The sequence below is a fragment of the Gracilinanus agilis genome, chromosome 6 (assembly GCF_016433145.1).
Source record: "Gracilinanus agilis isolate LMUSP501 chromosome 6, AgileGrace, whole genome shotgun sequence".
NCBI lineage: Eukaryota > Metazoa > Chordata > Mammalia > Didelphimorphia > Didelphidae > Gracilinanus > Gracilinanus agilis.
In genome coordinates this window covers 185,640,059-185,646,408 of record NC_058135.1, presented here as the reverse complement: position 1 = coordinate 185,646,408, position 6,350 = coordinate 185,640,059, and the positions used below count along the sequence as shown (strand labels likewise).

General features: G+C 33.3%; 1 pseudogene; it reads right to left on the bottom strand.

Moving 5' to 3' along the window:
- Window positions 1–3,516: 3,516 nt before the first annotated feature.
- Window positions 3,517–3,937, bottom strand: LOC123252429 (annotated as a pseudogene).
- Window positions 3,938–6,350: the final 2,413 nt, after the last annotated feature.

Genomic DNA, 6,350 nt, shown 5'->3' with positions numbered 1-6,350 from the left:
TATATATATATATGTACATATATATTCTTGAAAAGAGGAAGACCACGTGTACTCTAGAGAACTGGAAGACTTAGAGTTTTTGTCTTCCAGACATCAAAGATATCAGTGTTTCCATCAGCAGCCAAATACTGATGAAATATGATGAATAAAAGAAGATTCAAGACTCTAAAAGGAACTCAGTTGAAAAGTCTACTATGCTGAACAATCTTAACTTAAAAATGCCAGCAAAATGACTTCCAGAGACTCTAATTTACCCCTTTTCCATATATGCTATGTAAAACTGAGTTTGCTTATTCACTCTCTTATGCGTACTGGTGGAAGAATATATCCTAGATTTCAATAGGGAAAGGAATGTTTGCCAGTATAGTAAATTTCCATTTCTAAAAACTAACTATATCTCACTAATTGAGTATGATATATCAGCTGAAGGAGACCACACTGATGGGGAGTCATGAACTACAGAACTAGAAATAAAAGGAATGAGTGATACTTTTGGTTCACATTTACAATACCCTTTAAGGTTTACAAAGTAACTTATATACATTAATTTATTTGATCTCTATAATAGTCCTTTGATGGAAGTGCTATTACTCTCCAAGTTTTAAAGATGAAGCAACCAGAGCTCTAGAAGATTAACTTATTTGCCTAAAGTCACATGCTTTGTAAATGCAAGGGCTAGTATTTGAACCCAGATCTTTCTGATTCAGGTAATATAATGATACCAACTTTCCTCTAGAGAAATAACATTCGAAGGGGGACAGCTGGGTAGCTCAGTGGATTGAGAGTCAGGCCTAGAGACAGGAGGTTCTAGGTTCAAATCCGCCTCAGACACTTCCCAGCTGTGTGACCCTGAGCAAGTCACTTGACCCCTATTGCCTACCTTTACCACTCTTCCATATACAAGGCAATACATAGAAGTTAAGGGTTTAAAAAAAGAAGAAATAGCATTAGGAATGCATAAGAATAAAATATTAAATTTTATAATAAAACACATATTTGATGATGAATATTATTAAAGTTATTGATGCAATAAAATTAGGTTTTTCTTCATAGATGAAATAATAGAATATAGAGCTGTTCCTTAGATTCTGGCTTTGGAGAAAAGAGCAAAAGAACTTCAAACAACTGATAGTATAGGTAAGTGTGAAATGAATTCTTATCATAGGATGTAGTACATAATGAGGCTTTAAAGTTCATATATTTCAACTTTTTTTCTTAAGGAGAAAGAAATTGAAGCCTGAAACGGAGTATCTTGCTCATCATCAAAAAGAAAAAGAAGCAGACCTAAATTTTTTACTAAGACCTGCTGTTTGTAGATCCATCAAGTTTCCTATTACATGATGATTTTTTTCTAAATCTTTGTGTGATGTGGTAGGTTAGGGAACCTTTCATAGCTAAGAAGGTGAGTCATCATATTGTTTGTTTGTTTTTTATGTTGAGGTGGCAAATAATACCTTTCTTAAAAGCAGGATACTTGTCTCACTTAAAATTTATGTTGCAACACTTTAGTCAAGGATAACAAGTTGCACTTTTTACTGAAAAGCCTCACCAATCAGTCTTCTATTTCCAGTACCTATATTTTGTTAGGAGATCTATTTTATTTTACAATTTCTAATTCTCTTTGACAATCTCTGAAACAATTACTGCCCTCTGCCAAAACATCTAGGTTTGACACTTTCTCCCTAAGGCATATATAATACTGTCAGCCTCCCCAAATTTGTTTCCAATGGAAGGAAAAGCTTCTGGAGAAAATGCTTCTATTCAGTACTTTATCATTCTAGGTAATTAAAGACAGCTGTTTCTGCAAATAGTGTGCTCTCCTTGTTTGAAAGGTTCCAAATAATAACCTTGTTCCTATGGTAATAGTACAAAACCTCAGTATTCTAATTTAATGAAGCTCTAATTGTCTTAAGTTGAATTAGCAGTTTAAGTTGAGGTTGAATCAGATTCATTTTTCTCAAATTGGGGTTAGTTACCATAGCTCAATGGCAAAGCTAATGGGAGGAGTTTGAGAGGAAGTATGGAGATATGAGCTTCAGGGCATACAATAATTGCTTCTTAGGCAGTTCTCAGTCTGTGTCCTCTTTGAATGGACTGACTCCCTTCTGCCTCTAATGGTTCCAACCTGCAAATCTTCCTTCTGAACATCTAAAGATACATACCCGACTAATATAGTATTAAACTATAGAAGTTTTTCTAGTCATTTCCTGTAAAGAAAAAAATGTGATGACAGGGGAATCCTTAAGATTCAGTAAGTGAATTTGCTAAGGATAGATGGACTAAAATAAAATAATCTTTAAAATGAAAAAAAAACAAAACGATATATCTCAAAGACCTCTAATATGCTTTAGTCTTCAAAATGATCTATTTGATTAGATGAAATGATCCTTCTCTTTTATAAACTATAATCTGGTTTAAAAATCCAGTTTTTTTATAGTTTAGAAAGCTAGATTTAGCTCTATCTGTCCTTACTTTCCAAAGACAAAAGTTTAAATGGAGTATCAGGAAAGAAAATGACTAGTTGTACTCTCTAGTGACTGGTAATAGTGATAAATGAAATAGTATCTGACAGTTTAAATTTAATCAGTATGTCACTGTTTTGTCTTAATAGAGCAAAATCATCCTAGCTTGAGTACTTAATTTACTATCAGCTGTAAGAGTTAGGTAATGAAAGCAGGGATCACTCACTAGTTGGGTGTAGAGGGTAGAGCAATTAGGCCTGCTCATAACAATTCAAATTGGATTTCAGTAGTGCTAGGAGTTGCTAATTTAAATAAGAATAATCTTGGAAAGCTCTGTGGCTTCCACATATCAACTGGAGCCTGAAATAATTTTCATAATCTATTGCATTTGTTTCTTGATGTTTCTCTGATATTTCAGGGAAATCAATTTGGAGCCAAGGCTTCTCATGTTAGGTTTGAAGCTCTCAGGCTTTATCTTTTTTGTGTATACAAATAGAACTTCCTTTTTCCCTTACAAGTCCATTTTTTTTAACACAGCAAAAGAGACAAAGGGGAAACATCTAATTAGTGAAAAGAAAGAAAGAAAAGGTAATCCTCTTTAGATTCTGTAGGAAGCATTTTGGATATGAGGATCAAGTGAAAAGGCTGAGAATAATATCTAGATTTTATTACCAAATTTACTACTGAAATCATAATAAAGGCCCTTTAGGTATGTCTATGTGTGATTGTTTGGGATTTTTTTTCTAATTTTTTTCTTCTTCATCATTGCTTTGTCTTTCCAGGGAGATGAATCTGTATTTTTTTAAGGATGTAGAAGTTCAATGTTTAATAAGACAAACAAGATATTAGAATAAATATGCAGCTTAGTGATACCTTCAAATGTAATGCAAATTTTCTTTTAACTCATTTCTCAGGCTGAAATGGATAGATGGCCTGGATATAAAATTCTATATGGGGATGAAATGGAACAGCTCTGTATTTTATTTAGGAGAAAGGGGACTGAACAGGGTTGGTAGCACAATTTAGGTTAATTAGAAAGCATTGGTTTTATGTTTTAAGGTTCAGATTCTTCATCCTCACTCTCATCATCTTCCTCCTCCTCTTCCTCCTCTTCCTCTTCCTCATCTTCTTCTCCTTCCCCCTTCTCTTCCTTAAGCATTTTCAGGTTTTTGCTTGCTAAAATTTTCTTTGGTAATATATCCGCAAGAAATCAAAAGGTTTCTAACTCTTCTGTAGTATTTGATAAATCACTGTAAATTAGTGCTTTCTTCTCTTTTCCACTGCCATGTTTGTAGGAATAGGTGGCTAGATACTGAACAAAGAGTTCCGCCGCCTTGGCAGTGAGCACCAGCACCTCTTGACTGATGCTGGATAACTTAGGGGAGCTTTTCATGATCACACAAAATGCAAGACAAGGGCAGCAAGGCCAACCTCTGGTCACTGCATTTCTCTTTGCCACCAAACCCATCCACCATCTTGCTGCCCCACCCCCCCGAATCTGTATTCTTAAAAGCTATGTTGTAAAAGTGAAATATCTGGTAATACTTTATCATAAGAAAATAGTTCCTGGCTTTTTTCAATCTGGGATCCTTTTCATAACAACAAAACTTGTACAGCTATTTATAGGTTAGTAGTTGAACTAATAGTATCCATTGATTAAGAAAATATATGAAAAAAATGAATGCTGTGAATTATTTTATATGAATTCATATTTAATCATAAAACATCTACCTATACTAGAATATAAAATAAATTAAATAAAATAAGTCTACATATTCTAAAATATACTAAAACATATACTAAAATTATATGCTAAAATATAATTTTATATATTTATGAATACAGAAGACATTGCTTATTCAGTCAAAAAACTATGTTTACTTTTTTATGAATTCAAATATTGGTCCTCTGGAAAGAAATTGACTGGCTTCCCCCACCTCCATCCCTGAGGTCTTTAATTTATAATGGGGAATATTTGGTCAAGTGGATAGAATAGTAATCTTGGAATCAAGAGACCTGGTCATTTATCATTTCTGAACTTCAGTGTCCTATGTGAAATGGGGATAATAGTATCTGTACCTATATCATAAAGCTGTGTTGAAGAAAGATTCATTGTGAAAGGCAAGCTACTTGAATTCTCTCTCTGGCAGATCTGTAGTGTAGTACAAAGAACATGAGATTTGGAGTGAAGACCCTCAGTTTCTTCCTGTGCTATTTTCTTTTGTGTGGACTTAAAGTCCACTCATACTTTAAAGTGTCTGGACCAGGCACTTACCTCTGTGGCTACAGTTTTCTTGTATATCAAATAAAGAGATCACATCAGATAATCTCTAGTTCTTTTATTGAGCGAAACTTAGTATCCTATTATTTTATGATTAGCTATTTTCATAAAGAATAATTTGACAACAGTGTGAAGGATGGCTTGAAAGTTAATGGAATGGAGGGAATTAGAAAGCTATAGTAATCATCTTCATTACCATATTAGGTCCTGGACTTTGATGGCAGAAATGAGAGCAAAGAGTAAGAAACATTTTTGAGAGTCACTGCAGAGATAGAAGCAATATGTCTTGATGATTAAATGGATTATATGGAAAAAATTAGATAAAATCTAAGATGAGATAAAGCCTATGAATATAGTTAATAAGGTAAATGATAGTGCTTTAAAATAAAATAAGGAAGTTGAAAGGGGGAAGAAGAATAAACAGTTTACACTTATGAAAGTTTTAGATACAATTGTTATATTCCACTCGAGATATTACATAGGCATATGCAGATGCTGTTCTGTTAGACATGGCAAGTAGAGCACTCAATTTGGGAATCAATTGTAAACTAATATTACCTGAAACTCTGAGAATGAATGGTAGTATCAAATAAGTGTGCAGAAAGAGAAGATGATGTCTATGAAAAAGACCTTTGTGGAACAACAGTATTAAAGGGAAGATGAACCAGTGAATGATAAAGAGAAGCCATAACTGGTCAAGTAGAAGGACAAGGATAGTATATTGATTTGTAGAACAGAGAAGAATTCATTCAGAAGAAAGGGTAGGAGACAGTACACGATACTAAAAAGAGATAAAGATTGAGTATAGATCTTTAGATTTCTTAATTAAAAACTCACCAAGGCTTCCTAGAGAGCAGTTTTAGTAGACAGTAGGGGAAGAAGGCAGCCTACAATGTGGAATTAGCAGTTAATGTGGTGATGAGTGATTTTCTTCTTTGAGGTCTCTGATTAAGGTTGACAGAAATAGGATGATGTCTTAACTTAAATGCTTAAGGAATTGGAAAACCTAAGGATATTCCCAGTTGTGTGTGTAGCCATGAGCAGAGAGATCAAAGAAGCAAGAGAAGGGGCAAATTTTGTGAATGAAGCAGAATGTGATGAAATCCAGAACATAAGTTTGTCATAGCAAGAGATCCTTTGAGAGATAAGAGTTGGACAGGAAGAATTTTTACTAAAAATTGCATTTCCTGACTTATCAGAGAAGATTTAGCCAAAATAACGAGACTCATGGAAAACTAATATTAATGAATATAAAGTACAGAATGCGACCATTGATGCACTTTTTTTTACATGTGTGGCACATCTTACAGTGAACAAAAAAGGAAGAAAATCAATGAAGTAAAAACATAAATAGAAAATTAAAATGAGAATACCATGATATCCTTTAGGGAGATTTAAAAATATTTCCAAAGCTGATCTTACATTGATCTCTTACAATGACCAGAAGTTGAAAGGAGTGAAAGTAAATAGCTTTATAAAGTTGATTTTGAATTGTTTACCTGTAAAATAATTTGTATTATCAATTACTTATATATAGTTGAAGATTCATTCATAGATTTATTGTATTAGAGAACTTTAGAGTTTAACAATATAGCTTATAGTAAAGC